Genomic DNA, 10,294 nt, shown 5'->3' with positions numbered 1-10,294 from the left:
TGAGTACTTTAATAAGATTTACCAATTCCATTAAATTCCTTTACCAATACAAAATGCATCTCTTTTGTATGTTTTTTTATTGTAAAAATATTTTACAGTGGGGTTACAGTTACATGAGCAAGGTGATGAGTACATTTCCTATAGAGCATTGTTGCCTCCTCTTTTGATTTTCTCCCTACCATCCCTTCCCTCCCACCTCCACAACTACTCCCCCACACACAAAATAAATCTTATCATATTACATTAACTTTTCTTGTGAATTTATGCAGACATACAAATCTAAGATAGTTACTAATTATAAGCATTTAATGACTTTAAAACTAATTAGATTAATATTAAGAATTTTAGTAATCTTTTTTAAGAATTTAGCAATAGGTTACAAATCTGTATAATCACCTACTCATGCCATTAAACAAAACTAAACATTAAAAATGTTAAAGAAAAAATTCATCAGATATACTGAGGCATATCTAAAATAACTACAACATCCAACAAAGTTATATTTTATTAACTTGAGAGTCATAGAAAATATTACACGTAAAGATAGGAAATAGTAAAATGTGAAAAAAAAATACTACTCTTAGCTGGAAACCTTTGGCTCATGCGTGTAATCCTTGCTGAGGATCACAGTTCAAAGCTAGCCCAGGCAAGAAAGTCTGTGAGACCCTTATCTCCAATTAACCACCAGAAAATCACAAGTGACTGTATGGCTCAAGCCTAGTGGCAGAGCACTAGCCTTGAACAAAAAAGCTCAGGGATAGCACCAAGGCCCTGAGTTCAAAGCCCCACAACTGACAAAACAAAAACGAAACAACAACAAAAACCCATGACATTTAACATTACCTTAAATACAGAAAAATACCTGAAATATTCTATGTAACACTTTGTAAAAAAAATTATGAATACATTGTTTTGCTCTTCATGAGACACTCATCACTCAACCACTTTTATCCAGTGAATTAAAGTTGATATTCTAGAATTATAGTGATTCTAGTACACAGAATATGACCACTCAAAGACTTGCAATCCTCAGTACCTGCTAATACTTGGTAAAAGTTTCTTTTCAAGCTCAATTGAGATTATATGCCTTAAGTAGGTAGATTACCCTGGATTATTTGTGAGGGTCTAGTTGATTTTAGTCCATAAGATTAAAGGACTTCAAAGAAACAGGTAAGATGATAACAGAAGTTATGAAAATGCAGTATTGAAGAGTTTTAATGACAGTCCTGTACCAAGGCATGTAGAAGGTTTCTAGATACTGGAAAAGGCAAAGAAACATGTTCTCTATCAGAACACAAGAAGGAAATTCAGCCTTTCCAAAGATACATGTTATCCCAGCAAAAGTGATTTTATACTGTGTCCTAAAGAACTGTAACTCTTGTTGTGAGTTTAAAAAAAATTCCTAAAGGCTTTACAGAAAATTTCAGGTACTTCTAGGCTAAAGATGGTATGAAGGGTAGTGTTTTATATTCACTTTACTATATCTCAATCCCTCTCTCTCTCTCTCTCTCTCTCTCTCTCTCTCTCTCTCTCTCTCTCTCTCTCTCTCTCTCTCTCTCTCTCTCTCTCTCTCTCCTCTCTCTCCTCTCCCCCCCCCCCCCCCCCCCCCTCTCTCTCTCTCTCTCTCTCTCTCTCTCTCTCTCTCTCTCTCTCTCTCTCTCTCTCTCTCTCTCTCTCTCTCTCTCTCGCCAGTCCTGGGGCTTGAACTCAATGCCTAAGTATGGTCTCTGAGATTTTCTGCTCAAGGGTAGCACTCTACCACTTAAGTCAGAGTGCCACTTCCTACTTTTTCTGTTTATGTAGTACTGAGGAATCAAACCCAGGGCTTCATGCATGGTAGGCAAACACTCTACTACTAAGCCACCTTCACAGACCTCAATTTCTATCTTTATGTGGGGTATTTGACTGTGGTTGTCATGTTACTAAAATGTAAACTGGTTGCAAATGTAAATTAGTACCTGTTAAATTTGTAATAATTTGTTGTGTAGCAATGAGACACCAATATAGGAACCTGCTAAGACCAGACTCCATTTGTAAATTTGAAACCTATATTTTCCCCTGTATTCTGCTGTACTTCCTCTTGAACATTCCTCATGCTTTTGATATTTTTTATTGTCAAGGTGATGTATAGAGGGGTTACAGTTACATAAGTAAGGTAATAAGTAAATTTCTTGTCAAATTGTTACCCCTTCCCTCATTTTTTCCTGTTTTCTTTCTCCCCAGGCCCCCCCAAATTGTACAGATCATTTCCAACATATTATATAGATATGTACATATAACCATATACGATGATAATAAGCAAACTGAACTCCAAGATATGGACACAAAAGGTTTTTCTTTGTTGTTGTTTTTAACGTACTATGTGATTTCTTGTTTCTTTTGCATGTTCTTTCCTTTATGATATATCCCCTGCTGTCACTGTATTTGATTTTACTACCCTGATTTTGTATATACATTTATTTGAATTAAGGAAGAGAAAGGTAACAACAGAATGGTGAGACAAAGTACAAGTGGGGAGCCAATATTTTTGATATTTTATACTTGGCCAAGCTCCCAGACAAGAGAAACTTAGTCTTGCTAATGAGTGTTTTCAGAACCATGGACAGTTCCTTCCCACAGTTGTATGTGTGAACCAGTATTTCCCAAGTCTTCATTCCCATCCACCTTTTCAGGAGTTAACCTCTATGACCACTTGTTAATTTAACTTCTTCAAATATTGAAATAGCTGTTTCCCACATACTTAAATTGTTTATGAAATGCAAAATTGAAGTAAAACACCCTCTGCCTCCAGAACATTTGTAAACCTAGTAGGTATGGGGCTGGGAACTCAATAGGTAATTAAGAAAATTGATAGAGTAGGTCAGAAAACTCCTAATCAAGGATAACCAAACCAAGAAGGAGACCAAACCAGAAGGAGACTGGATAAGGAGAGACAAAACTGGAAAAAATATAATAAGATAATGATAGCCAGAGATTATGAACATGATTTAATAATTAAGCTAACCTTGCTAATTTTCTCAGATGAAATGTTGTACAATAGTATGCCAAAATATAATACTATAGTAAGTCTGTCTAACCCAGTGCTTAATGGACTTCTCTCCCAAAGAGATAGTAGTGACATCTTTACTACCGCTTCCTCATAAGCCTAGCTTTCATAATTACTTGTTAGCACAGCTCTTTGGTCTAAAATTTTATTTTGTAAATTTTCTGGTGTTGGCTGGTTCTAGTTATTTCAGAACCACATGATAAGTGAGACATTCGTGTCTAGATATTTTCTTGGATTTAATCTTGGCTTAATAATATAGGAGTTGAAAACTTTTCTGTCAAAGTGGTTGCCTCAGATAAGCATTATTATTTTAAGGGTAGCCAATGTCTTACAAAAAAAAACTATTTTAGTTAAGCCACACAGCGTGTTGAAAGAATTTATTCATGTATTTTTATTTCTTAGGTCTTGAAGGCATAGATCAACTAGTAGAGCTCCAGATAAGTAAGAATTTTCTTACTGAAAATTTGGCCAGGTGACCTGGTTTTGGATGCTTACTTGGATAAACTTTTAACCACTTTCAAATTAGCCAATGACATAACACTGTGTACCTCAATTCTGAACAATCAGAACAAAGGTGACTAACATGTTAGAGACAAAACCTGTGTGTAATATCTGCCAAGACCTCTTGCTACCTTGGCTTCTTGCCAGTAGCACACCCATCCACAGAACTCAACTTTGCCAAACTTCTTTTGACTTCGTATCTTATTCTTATGTGACACCCCAATACCCTGAGAGGTTTCCAACAATAGCCTGTTCTTTCATAGTTCTAAAGATCTGTCCTTCACTAATTCACCTAATGAGCTAATACTGGAAGAAAATCCTGGTCCAATTACCTACAAAAAATATTTTGGATGAAAGTTCCATGGATAGATGAATTTCCTCTGTACCTCTAGCCTGAGTACACATGTTGGAAGTAATTCAGATGCAGTACCATCAGAACAAGGCTGTTTGTGTGCTTGAATCTCTTGGAAAATAGCTGTTAGGATTTCCTTGAGCCTGTTATTTTTCTGAGCATTTCTTTTGACTTTTCTGAGTAGTTTATTTTTTATATAATTTTATTGTAATAATACTATGCAGAGGGCTTACAGTTACATGAGCAAGGTAATGAGTCCATTTCCTGTCCAGTTGTTAGCCCTTGTTTTTACCCTACCATCCCTTCTGCCCCACCTCCCCAACTACTCCACCCACCCCCAAAGTTGTAAACATTGTTTTCAACATAGTATCTTGTATATCTCACTGTTACAATGGGTCAACCTGAATCCTTATTTCAACTTTTTGTTCTTTTTCCTTCCCCTCCCCAAATTAGAAAAATGTATACACAAGATGCAGTGGCAGGGGAGGAGGATGGGGGGGCGAGATGGGAGGCAGGGATGGGAAGGGGAAACAAAGGAGGAGGCAACAATGCTTGATAAGAAATGTACTCACTATGTTGCTCATGTAATTACAAGCCCTCTGTATGATATTTTCACAATTATAAAACCTTATTAATAAAAAAAAAGATGCAGGGCACCAGAATCAAATACAGTGAAAACAGGAGTTATACCATGGGGGAAGAACATACAAAAGAAACAAAAAAATCACATAGTATAAGTACATTAAAAACAACAGCAAGAAAGATAAAACCTCTTGTGTCCCTATCGTGGGGTTCATTTTGCTTAGCGTCATCTTATATGGTCATATGTACATAGCTTTTGACCTTGTCTGCTTGTCCTAGACATAATTACTGTAATAACGGAAACCATGGGACCTCTGTTTTTCTGAGCAATTTTTAACTTTAAATCTTCACTGCTGATGGTAAAAGCATAAAGACTAACCAAACCATATGTATGTATGTATGCATGTATGTATGTATGTATGTATGTAAGTATGTATGTATGTATATAAAATATATCTTCCTAACTCCAGGCCTTACAAAGCCTTAAGTAAACCTTTATTTTCTCTCAAGAATATTCTTCCTAACCTCATTCATCTTCCATTGTTAAACTATTGCCATTAACTTTCATGGACTCTTTTTGTCTCTGTATTGGTTCTCTTAATTACTAACACTCTCTATTCTGTGTTCTCCTCCTTTAAAAATGTCTTCTCCTGAAATAAACATATTTGTGCTGGTAGCTTTAGTATGGTCTTGTTTGTGATCATTTGGGTAAATGCCCAAAAGTGGGATTGCTAGGTCATAGGGGAGCTCTATGTGGAGTCTTTTGGGGAACCTTCATACTACTTTCCAAAGTGGTTGAACAAGTTTACACTCCCACCAACAATGCAGTAGAGTTCCCTTCTGTCCACATCCCCTCCAGAATCTGTTGTTATTAGAGTTCTTGATTATAGCCATTCTAACTGGGGTAAGGTGGTATCTCAATGTTGTTTTTATTTGCATTTCTTTTATGGCTAGGGAGTTTGAGCATTTTTTCATGTGTCTATTGGCCATCCTTCCTTCCTCTTCAGAGAAGTTTCTCTTTAAGTCTTTAGCTCATTTATTTATTGGGCAGTTGTTTCTTTGAGGATTTATTGTTGGGGGATTTAAATTTTTGAATTCCAGGTATATTTTAGATATGAGACCCTTGTCTGTTGTATGGCTAATGAAGATATTCTCCCAATCCGTGGGCTTTCTATTGATCTTGCTAGCTATGTCCTTTGCTGTGCAGAAGCTCTGCAATTTCATGTAATCCCATTTGTCCAACCTTTCTTTGATTTGTTGCATTGCAGCATTATTTACCATAGCTAAGATATGGAACCAACCCAGATGCCCCCCAGTAGATGAATGGATCAAGAAAATGTGGTATACATGCACAATGGAATTCTATGCCTCCATGAGAAAGAATGACATTGCTCCATTTGTAGGAAATGGAAAGACATGGAAAAAATTACATTAAGTGAAGTAAGCCAGGCCAAAAAGAACATAGGTCCCATGGTTTCCCTCATTTGCAATAACTCGTACATGTGTAGGAAAAGCAAAAAAGGTCAGATAAGTTGATTTTAGGTGAAATGAACCCCAAGTTAAAGTATTCAAATGTTTTTTTTTCTTTCTTGCGATTGTTTCTAACATATTTATAAGATGATTTCTTTGTTGCTTTGTATGTCCCTACCCCACGGTATAATCCTTGCTTTCATTGTATTTCATGTTGGTATAATTTGTGGAGGGGAAGGGCAAAAACAAACTGTTTAAATAGAGATACAGGTGGACCCATTTCAACAATGAGATTCACAAGTCGTTATGTTGAAAAATGAACTTTACAACTTTGGCCAGGCGGGGGCCGGGGTGGGGGTGGTGGTGGTGGTGGTGGTGGTGGTGATGGGAAGGTATATGAAGGGGAAACAAAAGAGGAGACAACAATGCTTAATAAGAAATGTACTCATTACCTTGACCATGTAACTGTAACCCCTCTGCACGGTATTTTCACAGTAAAATTTTTTTTAAAAAAGGTCTTCTCCTTTAAGAACGACCTATAGCAAATGACATGAATGCATAGTTTGGCTCCTTTTTACTACACATATGGGTACAATGTATCTACTGCCATTCTCATATCTTGATCTTATTCATTTTAAAAGTCTGAGTGAAAATTGATTGAATTTGAAAATAATAAAAACTTCATATGAAATGAAGCAAAATCTTACTGATGTCTGCTATTTAAGCCCCACAAGTCAGTGTCATTGTATATGCTCTGCTCCTCAATGGTCAGACCCAGGACCCTTCTATAATATTTTTCCAGAAGAAGGTCTTCACTCTCAAGGTGACTTATTCACCATGGTAGCTCAAGTTTCAACTCTTAAGGCTGCAATCCATCTAGCAGGAAATAAAAGGGGATTTTAAGGGCTTTATTCTCATAAAGATCCAAGGGACTGTCTGTTCTTCCCATTGGCCAGAACTAAGTGATGTAACTGCTGTAACAGGGTCTGAATATATTTTTCAATATTTGGATGCTAGTGGTTTTTAAGCCTCATCCCTCTGTCTTCCCTCAGGCAGTTTGGTAAGAGAGACAGAGCACCACATCTCTTGGGAAGTTTAGACCGGGATGCTTTAGCACAGGAGCCTTCACTCCAATCCCACCATCATCTAGAATGCTCAGGCCACTCTGTTGTGGGTCCCTCAAGAGATGGACTTGCCTAGAAGCCACCTTCATTTGCTAAGAAATTTTCCTTAGGTAAGTAAAACGTTTTCACACTTCTTCTCAAATGTGTGTGTATCTGTGTCCATCAATTTTGACCTGTGAACCCACATTGGATGGGATTTTCTTCCATTTATTACTACCCAGCAATGAACATTTCAAAAATACATAACTTTTATTGGGAGTCAGTGGTTTATACTTGTAATCCTAGGTACTTAGGAGGCTGAGATATGGGAATTGTAGTTTAAAACTGGGCAGGAATGTCTGTGAAACTCATCTCAATATCACCACCAAAAACCTGGAAATGGAGCTGTGGTGATAGAGTGCTAGCTTTGAGGAATAAAGCTCAGAATTGGCACAAAAACAAAAAAAATACAACGTACACACAATGTAAATTTCCTCTGATATTTAGAACCATCAGTTCAAAGCTGATGGTTCTGTTAACAAAGAGGAAGAGAACAGCGGCAACCACAGAGGGAGAATTCTGCATATCTTTAGTCTGTATGGAATAATTATATTCTGTATTGAGGAGATTACCAGTGCATATGCACTACAATTATTGCATTTCTCTACGTACTTCAATTATACTTTTACTGTGCGTATAATGAGGTAGTTTGTATCTTATTCTGCATTTAAGCAAAGAGATACTACCAAGTAAAACTATTTTTGTACATACCCACATGAACATTTAAGTGTCCAAAGTAGTTGTTAAGGTAAAAGCAACAGAGAATAGGCCAGAATGGCTCTTACTATGAGGCCAAGAGCTCCAAATTATGAGAGGATGAGATGACCCTAGGAATCACCACAGCCACTTGACCAGGGTTGGAGAACTTGTTTTCTACCAAGGGCCTTTTGAATATTTATTAAATATTGCACCCTTTCTCTAGATACCTTGGCAGATCCAGACCAAACGAACAAACTGTTCAAAAGGCCTATGAGCCAGTAGTCCCTCTTTAAACCTTAAAGAAATTATCAAATTAGGGGCTGGTGGCTCACATCTATCATCTTAACTTCAGAGGAGTCTAAGATTTGAGGATCATAATTCAAAGACAGCTCCGGCAAAAAAGTCCATAAGCTTTTTGTTTTTTGTTTTTAATCTTCAAGCAGAAGTCACTGGTAACCTGAAATAAGTAAATCAGATGTGTCTTCAACTTCATTAATCATCAGAAGTAAACTCAGTTTCTATTGTTCATTTGACTATCATTTATGATGACAATAAAAAGATATTAGCATGACGGATCAAGTGTTTGTTAAAGAAACCACTGTAGGAAACACATGGAAGTAATAAACATGTATGTATTCATTTATTTGTGTTAATTTATTAATTCTAAATAATTATAAGTGTTAAATGTGTATTTATTAATTAATTGATTTACTTATTAATGTTTTCATATATGTATTAAATCATTTGTATTTAGACTTATAAAACAGTACATAAAGCCCTGTGCTGGTGGCTTCTGCCTATAATCCTATATACTCAGGTGGCTGAGATCTGAGGATCATGTGAGACATTTATCTACAATTAACCACCAAGAACCCAGAAATGGACCCATGGCTCAAGTGGAAGAATGTTAGCCTTGACCAAAAATGCTCAGGGACACCATCCAGTACCTGAGATCAAAGTCCCAAGATGGGCACCAAAAAAAAAAGAAAGAGAGAGAGAGAGAGAAAGAAGAAAGCTAAATAAAACAACAAAAGCAAATTAAGAAGTAGAAAGAATAATGATTAACTCAACGTCTAGGAAATGATATCTCATAAAAATGCAGATTGTAGGTTTTTTCCAATACAGGACCTTGCATAACTGAAATAAGTTACCTAATAGTCATCTGCATTCTCAGACCTTTAGTTTATGTTTTGCATCAAACAAAAAATTGCAAATAGTCAGATGATCCATGGATAGAATCATAAGGATATTTTAATTTTTTATAATTTTTGTGAATGAATTATATGTCCAAGGAAAAGTAATTGAGTTGAGGAACAAAAAAAGATCTAAAGAAATTATTAATTCTCTGAGTCTAGATTTCTTCTTGTAAAAAAAATGATCTGAGGAGCTAAAAGAAACTCCCCTGGTCAACTTAAGAGATTTTAACTTCATAAGAAAAATTAATAAATTAGTATTCAAATTAAGGTAGAGATTATATCTTCTGTATGAAAAATCGAACATTGAAACTTGTTGATTGTATTGGGAAGAGAATATCCAAAAAGGAGAGAATTCATGGAGGAGATTGATTAGAATGCTTTATACACATGTGTTTCAATGTCGCAATGAATTCCCCACCTTATATAGTTAATGATACATTAACTATATAAATACATGCATTAATTACAATGTGCACTTTGCATTACTACTGGTTAGCCACAGAAAAACTTTCTGAAAATGAAAAATACCAGACATCGTAAAACATTATGGCCACAGTGCAACTTCATTTGTAGTTCTCTAAAAGCAAGGGTTGCCAGGTGCTGGTGGCACATGCCTGTAATCCTAGCTACTCAGGAGACTGAGATCTGGGGATCACAGTTCAAAGCCAGCCCAGGCAGGAAAGTCCATGAGATTTATATCTCCAATAAACCTGCCAAATCTATGAAAATTACCCTGAATAATAATAAATTTTACACCCATGTTCACCAATGTTAAATATTCACCAATGTTAGGAAAAGCATTTTTTATTGTGGTGGAAATGTCAATACTAGTCTATTATTTTCCTATTTCTGTTTTGAAAAAATTCCAAATGCTTGACACACATATATGTATGTGTATGCATGTATACATAAAGACACATATGTATACACACATACACAAGCTGTGTGTGTGTGTGAGGATGTGTGTGTGTGTATACTAGACGTCAAACTCTACAATCAGGTTTCAGCCTACATGTGTTCCTATAAAGACTTGAGGAGAACAAATTGTTTCCTCTCTTTACAGTTCCAAGAGCTAACCGTGGTTTCTTGAGCTCAGGATTTTCTTTCAATCACTCCTATCTCTCAAATTCCTCATCCGTTCTTGTACCACTAACTGGGATGCTGTTGTCTTTCAAGGTGAAGATCCTAGTGACTGTATCAGCTCTATCCAGACAATCCAGTACAATCTCCCCAATCTCAAAATCTCCAAACTAAGGATGAAAATTGGAGGCTTCTGCCTGTAATC

This window comes from Dipodomys merriami, unplaced genomic scaffold, assembly GCF_024711535.1.
Source record: "Dipodomys merriami isolate MVZ:Mamm:240054 unplaced genomic scaffold, mDipMer1.0.p SCAF_36, whole genome shotgun sequence".
Taxonomy (NCBI): domain Eukaryota; kingdom Metazoa; phylum Chordata; class Mammalia; order Rodentia; family Heteromyidae; genus Dipodomys; species Dipodomys merriami.
Note: the sequence above shows the minus strand (reverse complement) of the source record.